Raw genomic sequence first — 15410 nt, forward strand, 5'->3', positions numbered from 1 at the left:
TTGTTAATAGTATTTTCCCTTTCCAAATGCAGGGTTCTAGCTTTTGTTATATAACCGCAATAGAAAATAATTGTACATCTTGGTGATCATGTAGGCACAGAAGCTATGCCCTCTTGATTATTGTGGGAGGTCGATTTTGAATGATAGCCGACCTGTTATTGTAATTACACGTACTGCCTGTTTAGTAGAAATATCCAAACTGCACTTTATTCTCAAGGGTTCCATGGTGTAATGGTTAGCACTCTGGACTCTGAATCCAGCAATCCGAGTTCAACTCTCGGTGGGACCTTGCCACAGTTTACTTCCTTCTGAGTGTAATCCTTTTTCAATGAGGTATTGTATTGATAGTGATTGTTGTACGCCATAAACACGATTTAACAACAAAAAAAATGTGATAATATTCTCTCGTAGAGATAATTAAACCAATGTATTTGAGGGCATATAAAATTAACAAATTTAAAGAGTCTTTTTATGGCATGTAATGCAAACACTGGCTCTACTTCCAGCTCGTAGGGTGTTCAGTACAGACAGACCTTGGAAATTAGTATTATCCACATAGTAGATTATCCAAATGGAAACTAATTTACAGTCTTTTTGCCTTGGCAGTAGCTGCCTGACACTGGTTACAACAGTTAAGTTTTCAGTCAACTGAAATTCATAATTTCATTTCCCAGTTTTTTCCCATTGAGTTGTTAATAGTATTTTCCCTTTCCAAATGCAGGGTACTAGCTTTTGTTATATAACCGCAATATAAATTAATTGTACATCTTGGTGATCATGCAGGCACAGAAGCTATGCCCTCTTGATTATTGTGGGAGGTCGATTTTGAATGATAGCCGACCTGTTATTGTAATTACACGTACTGCCTGTTTAGTAGAAATATCCAAACTGCACTCTATTGTCAAGGGTTCCATGGTATAATGTTTAGCACTCTTGACTCTGAATCCAGCAATCCGAGTTCAACTCTCGGTGGGACCTTGCCACAGTTTACTTCCTTCCACTCAGTAATCCTTTTTCAATGAGGTATTGTATTGATAGTGATTGTTGTACGCCATAAACACGATTTAACAACAAAAAAAATGTGATAATATTCTCTCGTAGAGATAATTAAACCAATGTATTTGAGGGCATATAAAATTAACAAATTTAAAGAGTCTTTTTATGGCATGTAATGCAAACACTGGCTCTACTTCCAGCTCGTAGGGTGTTCAGTACAGACAGACCTTGGAAATTAGTATTATCCACATAGTAGATTATCCAAATGGAAACTAATTTACAGTCTTTTTGCCTTGGCAGTAGCTGCCTGACACTGGTTACAACAGTTAAGTTTTCAGTCAACTGAAATTCATAATTTCATTTCCCAGTTTTTTCCCATTGAGTTGTTAATAGTATTTTCCCTTTCCAAATGCAGGGTTCTAGCTTTTGTTATATAACCGCAATAGAAAATAATTGTACATCTTGGTGATCATGCAGGCACAGAAGCTATGCCCTCTTGATTATTGTGGGAGGTCGATTTTGAATGATAGCCGACCTGTTATTGTAATTACACGTACTGCCTGTTTAGTAGAAATATCCAAACTGCACTCTATTGTCAAGGGTTCCATGGTGTAATGGTTAGCACTCTGGACTCTGAATTCAGCAATCCGAGTTCAACTCTCGGTGGGACCTTGCCACAGTTTACTTCCTTCTGAGTGTAATCCTTTTTCAATGAGGTATTGTATTGATAGTGATTGTTGTACGCCATAAACACGATTTAACAACAAAAAAAATGTGATAATATTCTCTCGTAGAGATAATTAAACCAATGTATTTGAGGGCATATAAAATTAACAAATTTAAAGAGTCTTTTTATGGCATGTAATGCAAACACTGGCTCTACTTCCAGCTCGTAGGGTGTTCAGTACAGACAGACCTTGGAAATTAGTATGATCCACATTGTAGATTATCCAATTGGAAACTAATTTACAGTCCTTTTGCCTTGGCAGTAGCTGCCTGACACTGGTTACAACAGTTAAGTTTTCAGTCAACTGAAATTCATAATTTAATTTCCCAGTTTTTTCCCATTGAGTTGTTAATAGTATTTTCCCTTTCCAAATGCAGGGTTCTAGCTTTTGTTATATAACCGCAATAGAAAATAATTGTACATCTTGGTGATCATGCAGGCACAGAAGCTATGCCCTCTTGATTATTGTGGGAGGTCGATTTTGAATGATAGCCGACCTGTTATTGTAATTACACGTACTGCCTGTTTAGTAGAAATATCCAAACTGCACTCTATTGTCAAGGGTTCCATGGTGTAATGGTTAGCACTCTGGACTCTGAATTCAGCAATCCGAGTTCAACTCTCGGTGGGACCTTGCCACAGTTTACTTCCTTCTGAGTGTAATCCTTTTTCAATGAGGTATTGTATTGATAGTGATTGTTGTACGCCATAAACACGATTTAACAACAAAAAAAATGTGATAATATTCTCTCGTAGAGATAATTAAACCAATGTATTTGAGGGCATATAAAATTAACAAATTTAAAGAGTCTTTTTATGGCATGTAATGCAAACACTGGCTCTACTTCCAGCTCGTAGGGTGTTCAGTACAGACAGACCTTGGAAATTAGTATGATCCACATTGTAGATTATCCAATTGGAAACTAATTTACAGTCCTTTTGCCTTGGCAGTAGCTGCCTGACACTGGTTACAACAGTTAAGTTTTCAGTCAACTGAAATTCATAATTTAATTTCCCAGTTTTTTCCCATTGAGTTGTTAATAGTATTTTCCCTTTCCAAATGCAGGGTTCTAGCTTTTGTTATATAACCGCAATAGAAAATAATTGTACATCTTGGTGATCATGCAGGCACAGAAGCTATGCCCTCTTGATTATTGTGGGAGGTCGATTTTGAATGATAGCCGACCTGTTATTGTAATTACACGTACTGCCTGTTTAGTAGAAATATCCAAACTGCACTCTATTGTCAAGGGTTCCATGGTGTAATGGTTAGCACTCTGGACTCTGAATTCAGCAATCCGAGTTCAACTCTCGGTGGGACCTTGCCACAGTTTACTTCCTTCTGAGTGTAATCCTTTTTCAATGAGGTATTGTATTGATAGTGATTGTTGTACGCCATAAACACGATTTAACAACAAAAAAAATGTGATAATATTCTCTCGTAGAGATAATTAAACCAATGTATTTGAGGGCATATAAAATTAACAGATTTAAAGAGTATTTTTATGGCATGTAATGCAAACACTGGCTCTACTTCCAGCTCGTAGGGTGTTCAGTACAGACAGACCTTGGAAATTAGTATGATCCACATTGTAGATTATCCAATTGGAAACTAATTTACAGTCCTTTTGCCTTGGCAGTAGCTGCCTGACACTGGTTACAACAGTTAAGTTTTCAGTCAACTGAAATTCATAATTTCATTTCCCAGTTTTTTCCCATTGAGTTGTTAATAGTATTTTCCCTTTCCAAATGCAGGGTTCTAGCTTTTGTTATATAACCGCAATAGAAAATAATTGTACATCTTGGTGATCATGCAGGCACAGAAGCTATGCCCTCTTGATTATTGTGGGAGGTCGATTTTGAATGATAGCCGACCTGTTATTGTAATTACACGTACTGCCTGTTTAGTAGAAATATCCAAACTGCACTCTATTGTCAAGGGTTCCATGGTGTAATGGTTAGCACTCTGGACTCTGAATTCAGCAATCCGAGTTCAACTCTCGGTGGGACCTTGCCACAGTTTACTTCCTTCTGAGTGTAATCCTTTTTCAATGAGGTATTGTATTGATAGTGATTGTTGTACGCCATAAACACGATTTAACAACAAAAAAAATGTGATAATATTCTCTCGTAGAGATAATTAAACCAATGTATTTGAGGGCATATAAAATTAACAAATTTAAAGAGTCTTTTTATGGCATGTAATGCAAACACTGGCTCTACTTCCAGCTCGTAGGGTGTTCAGTACAGACAGACCTTGGAAATTAGTATGATCCACATTGTAGATTATCCAATTGGAAACTAATTTACAGTCCTTTTGCCTTGGCAGTAGCTGCCTGACACTGGTTACAACAGTTAAGTTTTCAGTCAACTGAAATTCATAATTTCATTTCCCAGTTTTTTCCCATTGAGTTGTTAATAGTATTTTCCCTTTCCAAATGCAGGGTTCTAGCTTTTGTTATATAACCGCAATAGAAAATAATTGTACATCTTGGTGATCATGTAGGCACAGAAGCTATGCCCTCTTGATTATTGTGGGAGGTCGATTTTGAATGATAGCCGACCTGTTATTGTAATTACACGTACTGCCTGTTTAGTAGAAATATCCAAACTGCACTATATTGTCAAGGGTTCCATGGTTTAATGGTTAGCACTCTGCACTCTGAATCCAGCAATCCGAGTTCAACTCTTGGTGGGACCTTGCCACAGTTTACCTCCTTCTTAGTGTAATCCTTTTTCAATGAGGTATTGTATTGATAGTGATTGTTGTACGCCATAAACACGATTTAACAACAAAAAAAATGTGATAATATTCTCTCGTAGAGATAATTAAACCAATGTATTTGAGGGCATATAAAATTAACAAATTTAAAGAGTCTTTTTATGGCATGTAATGCAAACACTGGCTCTACTTCCAGCTCGTAGGGTGTTCAGTACAGACAGACCTTGGAAATTAGTATTATCCACATTGTAGATTATCCAAATGGAAACTAATTTACAGTCTTTTTGTCTTGGCAGTAGCTGCCTGACACTGATTACAACAGTTAAGTTTTCAGTCAACTGAAATTTATAATTTCATTTCCCAGTTTTTTCCCATTGAGTTGTTAATAGTATTTTCCCTTTCCAAATGCAGGGTTCTAGCTTTTGTTATATAACCGCAATAGAAAATAATTGTACATCTTGGTGATCATGTAGGCACAGAAGCTATGCCCTCTTGATTATTGTGGGAGGTCGATTTTGAATGATAGCCGACCTGTTATTGTAATTACACGTACTGCCTGTTTAGTAGAAATATCCAAACTGCACTATATTGTCAAGGGTTCCATGGTTTAATGGTTAGCACTCTGCACTCTGAATCCAGCAATCCAAGTTCAACTCTCGGTGGGACCTTGCCACAGTTTACTTCCTTCTGAGTGTAATCCTTTTTCAACGAGGTATTGTATTGATAGTGATTGTTGTACGCCATTAACACGATTTAACAACAAAAAAAATGTGATAATATTCTCTCGTAGAGATAATTAAACCAATGTAATTGAGGGCATATAAAATTAACAAATTTAAAGAGTCTTTTTATGGCATGTAATGCAAACACTGGCTCTACTTCCAGCTCGTAGGGTGTTCAGTACAGACAGACCTTGGAAATTAGTATTATCCACATTGTAGATTATCCAAATGGAAACTAATTTACAGTCTTTTTGCCTTGGCAGTAGCTGCCTGACACTGGTTACAACAGTTAAGTTTTCAGTCAACTGAAATTTATAATTTAATTTCCCAGTTTTTTCCCATTGAGTTGTTAATAGTATTTTCACTTTCCAAATGCAGGGTTCTAGCTTTTGTTATATAACCGCAATAGAAAATAATTGTACATCTTGGTGATCATGCAGGCACAGAAGCTGTGCCCTCTTGATTATTGTGGGAGGTCGATTTTGAATGATAGCCGACCTGTTATTGTAATTACACGTACTGCCTGTTTAGTAGATATATCCAAACTGCACTCTATTGTCAAGGGTTCCATGGTGTAATGGTTAGCACTCTGGACTCTGAATTCAGCAATCCGAGTTCAACTCTCGGTGGGACCTTGCCACAGTTTACCTCCTTCTTAGTGTAATCCTTTTTCAATGAGGTATTGTATTGATAGTGATTGTTGTACGCCATAAACACGATTTAACAACAAAAAAAATGTGATAATATTCTCTCGTAGAGATAATTAAACCAATGTATTTGAGGGCATATAAAATTAACAAATTTGAAGAGTCTTTTTATGGCATGTAATGCAAATACTGGCTCTACTTCCAGCTCGTAGGGTGTTCAGTACAGACAGACGTTGGAAATTAGTATTAGCCACATAGTAGATTATCCAAATGGAAACTAATTTACAGTCTTTTTGCCTTGGCAGTAGCTGCCTGACACTGGTTACAACAGTTAAGTTTTCAGTCAACTGAAATTCATAATTTCATTTCCCAGTTTTTTCCCATTGAGTTGTTAATAGTATTTTCCCTTTCCAAATGCAGGGTTCTAGCTTTTGTTATATAACCGCAATAGAAAATAATTGTACATCTTGGTGATCATGCAGGCACAGAAGCTATGCCCTCTTGATTATTGTGGGAGGTCGATTTTGAATGATAGCCGACCTGTTATTGTAATTACACGTACTGCCTGTTTAGTAGAAATATCCAAACTACACTCTATTGTCAAGGGTTCCATGGTGTAATGGTTAGCACTCTGGACTCTGAATTCAGCAATCCGAGTTCAACTCTCGGTGGGACCTTGCCACAGTTTACTTCCTTCTCAGTGTAATCCTTTTTCAATGAGGTATTGTATTGATAGTGATTGTTGTACGCCATAAACATGATTTAACAACAAAAAAAAGGTGATAATATTCTCTCGTAGAGATAATTAAACCAATGTAATTGAGGGCATATAAAATTAACAAATTTAAAGAGTCTTTTTATGGCATGTAATGCAAACACTGGCTCTACTTCCAGCTCGTAGGGTGTTCAGTACAGACAGACCTTGGAAATTAGTATTATCCACATTGTAGATTATCCAAATGGAAACTAATTTACAGTCTTTTTGCCTTGGCAGTAGCTGCCTGACACTGGTTACAACAGTTAAGTTTTCAGTCAACTGAAATTTATAATTTAATTTCCCAGTTTTTTCCCATTGAGTTGTTAATAGTATTTTCACTTTCCAAATGCAGGGTTCTAGCTTTTGTTATATAACCGCAATAGAAAATAATTGTACATCTTGGTGATCATGCAGGCACAGAAGCTATGCCCTCTTGATTATTGTGGGAGGTCGATTTTGAATGATAGCCGACCTGTTATTGTAATTACACGTACTGCCTGTTTAGTAGAAATATCCAAACTACACTCTATTTTCAAGGGTTCCATGGTGTAATGGTTAGCACTCTGGACTCTGAATCCAGCAATCCAAGTTCAACTCTCGGTGGGACCTTGCCACAGTTTACTTCCTTCTGAGTGTAATCCTTTTTCAACGAGGTATTGTATTGATAGTGATTGTTGTACGCCATTAACACGATTTAACAACAAAAAAAATGTGATAATATTCTCTCGTAGAGATAATTAAACCAATGTATTTGAGGGCATATAAAATTAACAAATTTAAAGAGTCTTTTTATGGCATGTAATGCAAACACTGGCTCTACTTCCAGCTCGTAGGGTGTTCAGTACAGACAGACCTTGGAAATTAGTATTATCCACATTGTAGATTATCCAAATGGAAACTAATTTACAGTCTTTTTGCCTTGGCAGTAGCTGCCTGACACTGGTTACAACAGTTAAGTTTTCAGTCAACTGAAATTTATAATTTAATTTCCCAGTTTTTTCCCATTGAGTTGTTAATAGTATTTTCACTTTCCAAATGCAGGGTTCTAGCTTTTGTTATATAACCGCACAAGAAAATAATTGTACATCTTGGTGATCATGCAGGCACAGAAGCTGTGCCCTCTTGATTATTGTGGGAGGTCGATTTTGAATGATAGCCGACCTGTTATTGTAATTACACGTACTGCCTGTTTAGTAGATATATCCAAACTGCACTCTATTGTCAAGGGTTCCATGGTGTAATGGTTAGCACTCTGGACTCTGAATTCAGCAATCCGAGTTCAACTCTCGGTGGGACCTTGCCACAGTTTACCTCCTTCTCAGTGTAATACTTTTTCAATGAGGTATTGTATTGATAGTGATTGTTGTACGCCATAAACACGATTTAACAACAAAAAAAATGTGATAATATTCTCTCGTAGAGATAATTAAACCAATGTATTTGAGGGCATATAAAATTAACAAATTTAAAGAGTCTTTTTATGGCATGTAATGCAAATACTGGCTCTACTTCCAGCTCGTAGGGTGTTCAGTACAGACAGACCTTGGAAATTAGTATTATCCACATAGTAGATTATCCAAATGGAAACTAATTTACAGTCTTTTTGCCTTGGCAGTAGCTGCCTGACACTGGTTACAACAGTTAAGTTTTCAGTCAACTGAAATTTATAATTTAATTTCCCAGTTTTTTCCCATTGAGTTGTTAATAGTATTTTCCCTTTCCAAATGCAGGGTTCTAGCTTTTGTTATATAACCGCAATAGAAAATAATTGTACATCTTGGTGATCTTGCAGGCACAGAAGCTGTGCCCTCTTGATTATTGTGGGAGGTCGATTTTGAATGATAGCCGACCTGTTATTGTAATTACACGTACTGCCTGTTTAGTAGATATATCCAAACTGCACTCTATTGTCAAGGGTTCCATGGTGTAATGGTTAGCACTCTGGACTCTGAATTCAGCAATCCGAGTTCAACTCTCGGTGGGACCTTGCCACAGTTTACTTCCTTCTGAGTGTAATCCTTTTACAATGAGGTATTGATAGTGATTGTTGTACGCCATAAGCACGATTTAACAACAAAGAAAATGTGATAATATTCTCTCGTAGAGATAATTAAACCAATGTATTTGAGGGCATATAAAATTAACAAATTTAAAGAGTCTTTTTATGCATGTAATGCAAACACTGGCTCTACTTCCAGCTCGTAGTGTGTTCAGTACAGACAGACCTTGGAAATTAGTATGATCCACATTGTAGATTATCCAAATGGAAACTAATTTACAGTATTTTTGCCTTGGCAGTAGCTGCCTTACACTGGTTACAACAGTTAAGTTTTCAGTCAACTGAAATTCATAATTTCATTTCCCAGTTTTTTCCCATTGAGTTGTTAATAGTATTTTCCCTTTCCAAATGCAGGGTTCTAGCTTTTTTTATATAACCGCAATAGAAAATAATAGTACATCTTGGTGATCATGCAGGCACAGAAGCAATGCCCTCTTGATTATTGTGGTAGGTCGATTTTGAATGATAGCCGACCTGTTATTGTAATTACACGTACTGCCTGTTTAGTAGAAATATCCAAACTGCACTCTATTGTCAAGGGTTCCAGGATGTAATGATTAGCACTCTAGACTCTGAATCCAGAAATCCGAGTTCAACTCTCGGTGGGACCTTGCCAGAGTTTACTTCCTTCTGAGTGTAATCCTTTTTCAATGAGGTATTGTATTGATAGTGATTGTTGTACGCCATAAACAAAAAAAATGTGATAATATTCTCTCGTAGAGATAATTAAACCAATGTAATTGAGGGCATATAAAATTAACACATTTAAAGAGTCTTTTTATGGCATGTAATGCAAACACTGGCTCTACTACCAGCTCGTAGGGTGTTCAGTACAGACAGACCTTGGAAATTAGTATGATCCACATTGTAGATTATCCAATTGGAAACTAATTTACAGTCTTTTTGCCTTGGCAGTAGCTGCCTTACACTGGTTACAACAGTTAAGTTTTCAGTCAACTGAAATTCATAATTTCATTTCCCAGTTTTTTCCCATTGAGTTGGTAATAGTATTTTCCCTTTCTAAATGCAGGGTTCTAGCTTTTTTTATAGAACCGCAATAGAAAATAATTGTACATCTTGGTGATCATGCAGGAACAGAATCTATGCCCTCTTGATTATTGTGGGAGGTCGACTTTGATTGATAGCCGACCCTTTATTGTAATTACACGTGCTGCCTGTTTAGTAGAAAAATCCAAACCTCACTTGATCGTCAAGGGTTCCATGGTGTAATGGTTAGCACTCTGGACTTTGAATCCAGCAATCTGAGTTCAACTCTCGGTGGGACCTTGCCACAGTTTACTTCCTTCTGAGTGTAGTACTTTTTCAATGAGGTATTGTATTGATAGTGCTTGTTGTATGCCATAAACACGATTTAGCAACACACATTTTTTTTATAATATTCTCTCGTAGAGATAATTAAACGAATGGAATTGAGGGCATATAAAATCAACAAATTTAAAGGGTCTTTTTATGGCATGTAATGCAAACACTGGCTCTACTTCCAGCTCGTAGGGTGTTCAGTACAGACAGACCTTGGAAATTAGTATGATCCACATTGTAGATTATCCAAATGGAAACTAATTTACAGTCTTTTTGCCTTGGCAGTAGCTGCCTGACACTGGTTACTACAGTTAACTTTTCAGTCAACTGAAATTCCTAATTTCATTTCCCAGTTTTTTTCCCATTGAGTTGGTAATAGTATTTTCCCTTTCCAAATGCAGGGTTCTAGCTTTTGTTATATAACCGCAATAGAAAATAATTGTACATCTTCGTGATCATGCAGGCACAGAAGCAATGCCCTCTTGATTATTGTGGGAGGTCGATTTTGAATGATAGCCGACCTGTTATTGTAATTACACGTACTGCCTGTTTAGTAGAAATATCCAAACTGCACTCTATTGTCAAGGGTTCCATGGTGTAATGGTTAGCACTCTGGATTATGAATCCAGCAATCTGAGTTCAACTTTTGGTGGGACCTTGCCACAGTTTACTTCCTTCTGAGTGTAATCCTTTTACAATGAGGTATTGTATTGATAGTGATTGTTGTACGCCATAAACACGATTTAACAAAAAAATAAATATGATAATATTCTCTCGTAGAGATAATTAAACCAATTTAATTGAGGGCAAATAAAATTAACAAATTTAAAGAGTCTTTTTATGGCATGTAATGCAAACACTGGCTCTACTTCCAGCTCGTAGGGTGTTCAGTACAGACAGACCTTGGAAATTAGTATGATCCACATTGTAGATTATCCAATTGGAACATAATTTACAGTCTTTTTGCCTTGGCAGTAGCTGCCTGACACTGGTTACAACAGTTAAGTTTTCAGTCAACTGAAATTCATAAATTAATTTCCCAGTTTTTTCCCATTGAGTTGTTAATAGTATTTTCCCTTTCCAAATGCAGGGTTCTAGCTTTTTTTATATAACCGCAATAGAAAATAATTGTACATCTTGGTGATCATGCAGGCACAGAAGCTATGCCTTCTTGATTATTGTGGGAGGTCGATTTTGAATGATAGCCGACCTGTTATTGTAATTACACGTACTGCCTGTTTAGTAGAAACATCCAAACTGCACTCTATTGTCAAGGCTTCCATGGTTTAATGGTTAGCACTCTGGACTCTGAATCCATCAATCTGTGTTCAACTCTCGGTGGGACCTTGCCACAGTTTAATTCATTCTGAGTGTAATCCTTTTTCAATGAGGTAATGTATTGATAGTGATTGTTGTACGCCATAAACACGATTTAACAACAAAAATTTTTTTATAATATTCTCTCGTAGAGATAATTAAACCAATTTAATTGAGGGCATATAAAATTAACAAATTTAAAGAGTCTTTTTATGGCATGTAATGCAAACACTGGCTCTACTTCCAGCTCGTAGGGTGTTCAGTACAGACAGACCTTGGAAATTAGTATGATCCACATTGTCCAAATCGAAACTAATTTACAGTCTTTTTGCCTTGGCAGTAGCTGCCTGACACTGGTTACAACAGTTAAGTTTTCAGTCAACTGAAATTCATAATTTAATTTCCCAGTTTTTTCCCATTGAGTTGTTAATAGTATTTTCCCTTTCCAAATGCAGGGTTCTAGATTTTGTTATATAACCGCAATAGAAAATAATTGTACATCTTGGTGATCATGCAGGCACAGAAGCTATGCCCTCTTGATTATTGCGGGAGGTCGATTTTGAATGATAGCCGACCTGTTATTGTAATTACACGTACTGCCTGTTTAGCAGAAATATCCAAACTGACCTCTACTGCCAAGGGTTCGATGGTGTAATGGATAGCACTCTGGACTCTAAATCCAGCAATCCAAGTTCAACTCTCAGTGGGATCTTGCCACAGTTTACTTCCTTCTGAGTGTAATCTTTTTTCAATGAGGTAGTGTATTGATAGTGATTGTTGTACGCCATAAACACGATTTAACAACAAAAAAAATGTGATAATATTCTCTCGTAGAGATAATTAAACCAATGTAATTGAGGGCATATAAAATTAACAAATTTAAAGAGTCTTTTTATGGCATGTAATGCAAACACTGGCTCTACTTCCAGCTCGTAGGTTGTTCAGTACAGACAGACCTTGGAAATTAGTATGATCCACATTGTCCAAATGGAAATTAATTTACAGTCTTTTTGCCATGGCAGTAGCTGCCTGACACTGGTTACAACAGTTAAGTTTTCAGTCAACTGAAATTCATAATTTAATTTCCCATTTTTTTCCCATTGAGTTGTTAATAGTATTTTCCTTTTCCAAATGCAGGGTTGTAGCTTTTGTTATATAACCGCAATAGAAAATAATTGTACATCTTGGTGATCATGCAGGCACAGAAGCTATGCCCTCTTGATTATTGCGGGAGGTCGATTTTGAATGATAGCCGACCTGTTATTGTAATTACACGTACTGCCTGTTTAGCAGAAATATCCAAACTGACCACTACTGCCAAGGGTTCGATGGTGTAATGGTTAGCACTCTGGACTCTGAATCCAGCAATCCAAGTTCAACTCTCAGTGGGACCTTGCCACAGATTACTTCCTTCTGAGTGTAATCCTTTTTCAATGAGGTATTGTATTGATAGTGATTGTTGTACGCCATAAACACGATTTAACAACATAAAAAATGTGATAATATTCTCTCATAGAGATAATTAAACCAATTTAATTGAGGGCATATAAAATTAACAATTTTAAAGAGTCTTTTTATGGCATGTAATGCAAACACTGGCTCTACTTCCAGCTTGTAGGGTGTTCAGTACAGACATACCTTGGAAATTAGTTTGATCCACATTGTAGATTATCCAATTGGAAACTAATTTACAGTCTTTTTGCCTTGGCAGTAGCTGCCTGACACTGGTTACAACAGTTAAGTTTTCAGTCAACTGAAATTCATAATTTAATTTCCCAGTTTTTTCCCATTGAGTTGTTAATAGTATTTTCCCTTTCCAAATGCAGGGTTCTAGCTTTTTTTATATAACCGCAATAGAAAATAATTGTACATCTTGGTGATCATGCAGGCACAGAAGCAATGCCCTCTTGATTATTGTGGGAGGTCGATTTTGAATGATGGCTGACCTGTTATTGTAATTACACGTACTGCCTGTTTAGTAGAAATATCCAAACTGCACTCTATTGTCAAGGGTTCCATGGTGTAATGGTTAGCACTCTGGATTCTGAATCCAGCAATCCGAGTTCACCTCTTGGTGGGACCTTGCCACAGTTTACTTCCTTCTGAGTGTAATCCATTTTCAATGAGGTATTGTATTGATAGTGATTGTTGTACGCCATAAACAGGATTTAACAACAAATAAAATATGATAATATTCTCTCGTAGAGATAATTAAACCAATGTAATTGAGGGCATATAAAAATAACAAATTTAAAGAGTGTTTTTATGGCATGTAATACAAACACTGGCTCTACTTCCAGCTCGTAGGGTGTTCAGTACAGACAGACCTTGGAAATTAGTATTATCCACATTGTAGATTATCCAAATGGAAACTAAATTACAGTCTTTTTGCCTTGGCAGTAGCTGCCTGACACTGGTTACAACAGTTAAGTTTTCAGTCAACTGAAATTCATAATTTAATTTCCCAGTTTTTTCCCATTGAGTTGTTAATAGTATTTTCCCTTTCCAAATGCAGGGTTCTAGCTTTTGTTATATAACCGCAATAGAAAATAATTGTACATCTTGGTGATCATGCAGGCACAGAAGCAATGCCCTCTTGATTATTGTGGGAGGTCGATTTTGAATGATAGCCGACCTGTTATTGTAATTACACGTACTGCCTGTTTAGTAGAAATATCCAAACTGCACTCTGTTGTCAAGGGTTCCATGGTGTAATGGTTAGCACTCTGGATTCTGAATCCAGCAATCCGAGTTCGACTTTCGGTGGGACCTTGCCACAGTTTACTTCCTTCTGAGTGTAATCCTTTTACAATGAGCTATTGTATTGATAGTGATTGTTGTACGCCATAAACACGATTTAACAAAAAAAAAATATGATAATATTCTCTCGTAGAGATAATTAAACCAATGTATTTGAGGGCATAAAAATTAACAAATTTAAAGAGTCTTTTTATGGCATGTAATGCAAACACTGGCTCTACTTCCAGCTCGTAGGGTGTTCAGTACAGACAGACCTTGGAAATTAGTATGATCCACATTGTAGATTATCCAATTGGAAACTAATTTACAGTCTTTTTGCCTTGGCATTAGCTGCCTGACACTGGTTACAACAGTTAAGTTTTCAGTCAACTGAAATTCATAATTTCATTTCCCAGTTTTATCCCATTGAGTTGTTAACAGTATTTTCCCTTTCCAAATGCAGGGTTCTAGCTTTTGTTATATAACCGCAATAGAAAATAATTGTACATCTTGGTGATCATGCAGGCACAGAAGCTATGCCCTCTTGATTATTGTGGGAGGTCGATTTTGAATGATAGCCGACCTGTTATTGTAATTACACGTACTGCCTGTTTAGTAGAAATATCCAAACTGCACTCTATTGTCAAAGGTTCCATGGTGTAATGGTTAGCACTCTGGATTCTGAATCCAGCAATCAGAGTTCACCTCTCGGTGGGACCTTGCCACAGTTTACTTCCTTCTGAGTGTAATCCATTTTCAATGAGGTATTGTATTGATAGTGATTGTTGTACGCCATAAACAGGATTTAACAACAAACAAAATGTGATAATATTCTCTCGTAGAGATAATTAAACCAATGTAATTGAGGGCATATAAAATTAACAAATTTAAAGAGCCTTTTTATGGCATGTAATGCAAACACTGGCTCTACTTCCAGCTCGTAGGGTGTTCAGTACAGACAGACCTTGGAAATTAGTATTATCCACATTGTAGATTATCCAAATGGAAACTAATTTACAGTCTTTTTGCCTTGGCAGTAGCTGCCTGACACTGGTTACAACAGTTAACTTTTCAGTCAACTGAAATTCATAATTTAATTTCCCAGTTTTTTCCCATTGAGTTGTTAATAGTATTTTCCCTTTCCAAATGCAGGGTCCTAGCTTTTGTTATATAACCACAATAGAAAATAATTGTACATCTTGGTGATCATGCAGGCACAGAAGCAATGCCCTCTTGATTATTGTGGGAGGTCGATTTTGAATGATAGCCGACCTGTTATTGTAATTACACGTACTGCCTGTTTAGTAGAAATATCCAAACTGCACTCTGTTGTCAAGGGTTCCATGGTGTAATGGTTAGCACTCTGGATTCTGAATCCAGCAATCCGAGTTCAACTTTCGGTGG

The 15410-nt window shown here is 36.7% G+C and overlaps 12 non-coding genes across 12 annotated transcripts; all 12 read left to right on the plus strand.

The window, feature by feature from the left end:
- The first annotated feature begins 217 nt into the window (after window positions 1-217).
- On the plus strand, window positions 218-289 carry TRNAQ-CUG (transfer RNA glutamine (anticodon CUG)). Its single transcript has one exon. It is a non-coding gene; the product is annotated as a tRNA-Gln (tRNA).
- A 1307-nt stretch (window positions 290-1596) lies between these two features.
- TRNAQ-CUG (transfer RNA glutamine (anticodon CUG)) lies at window positions 1597-1668 on the plus strand. The gene has a single exon. It is a non-coding gene; the product is annotated as a tRNA-Gln (tRNA).
- Window positions 1669-2285: 617 nt separating this feature from the next.
- TRNAQ-CUG (transfer RNA glutamine (anticodon CUG)) lies at window positions 2286-2357 on the plus strand. Its single transcript has one exon. It is a non-coding gene; the product is annotated as a tRNA-Gln (tRNA).
- Window positions 2358-2974: 617 nt separating this feature from the next.
- Window positions 2975-3046, plus strand: TRNAQ-CUG (transfer RNA glutamine (anticodon CUG)). The gene has a single exon. It is a non-coding gene; the product is annotated as a tRNA-Gln (tRNA).
- A 617-nt stretch (window positions 3047-3663) lies between these two features.
- On the plus strand, window positions 3664-3735 carry TRNAQ-CUG (transfer RNA glutamine (anticodon CUG)). The gene has a single exon. It is a non-coding gene; the product is annotated as a tRNA-Gln (tRNA).
- Window positions 3736-5730: 1995 nt separating this feature from the next.
- On the plus strand, window positions 5731-5802 carry TRNAQ-CUG (transfer RNA glutamine (anticodon CUG)). Its single transcript has one exon. It is a non-coding gene; the product is annotated as a tRNA-Gln (tRNA).
- A 617-nt stretch (window positions 5803-6419) lies between these two features.
- TRNAQ-CUG (transfer RNA glutamine (anticodon CUG)) lies at window positions 6420-6491 on the plus strand. The gene has a single exon. It is a non-coding gene; the product is annotated as a tRNA-Gln (tRNA).
- Window positions 6492-7108: 617 nt separating this feature from the next.
- On the plus strand, window positions 7109-7180 carry TRNAQ-CUG (transfer RNA glutamine (anticodon CUG)). Its single transcript has one exon. It is a non-coding gene; the product is annotated as a tRNA-Gln (tRNA).
- A 617-nt stretch (window positions 7181-7797) lies between these two features.
- On the plus strand, window positions 7798-7869 carry TRNAQ-CUG (transfer RNA glutamine (anticodon CUG)). The gene has a single exon. It is a non-coding gene; the product is annotated as a tRNA-Gln (tRNA).
- A 617-nt stretch (window positions 7870-8486) lies between these two features.
- TRNAQ-CUG (transfer RNA glutamine (anticodon CUG)) lies at window positions 8487-8558 on the plus strand. The gene has a single exon. It is a non-coding gene; the product is annotated as a tRNA-Gln (tRNA).
- A 1287-nt stretch (window positions 8559-9845) lies between these two features.
- Window positions 9846-9917, plus strand: TRNAQ-UUG (transfer RNA glutamine (anticodon UUG)). Its single transcript has one exon. It is a non-coding gene; the product is annotated as a tRNA-Gln (tRNA).
- Window positions 9918-13967: 4050 nt separating this feature from the next.
- Window positions 13968-14039, plus strand: TRNAQ-CUG (transfer RNA glutamine (anticodon CUG)). The gene has a single exon. It is a non-coding gene; the product is annotated as a tRNA-Gln (tRNA).
- The last annotated feature ends 1371 nt before the right edge of the window (window positions 14040-15410 follow it).

The sequence above is a fragment of the Rhinoderma darwinii genome, chromosome 3 (assembly GCF_050947455.1).
Source record: "Rhinoderma darwinii isolate aRhiDar2 chromosome 3, aRhiDar2.hap1, whole genome shotgun sequence".
Lineage (NCBI taxonomy): Eukaryota > Metazoa > Chordata > Amphibia > Anura > Rhinodermatidae > Rhinoderma > Rhinoderma darwinii.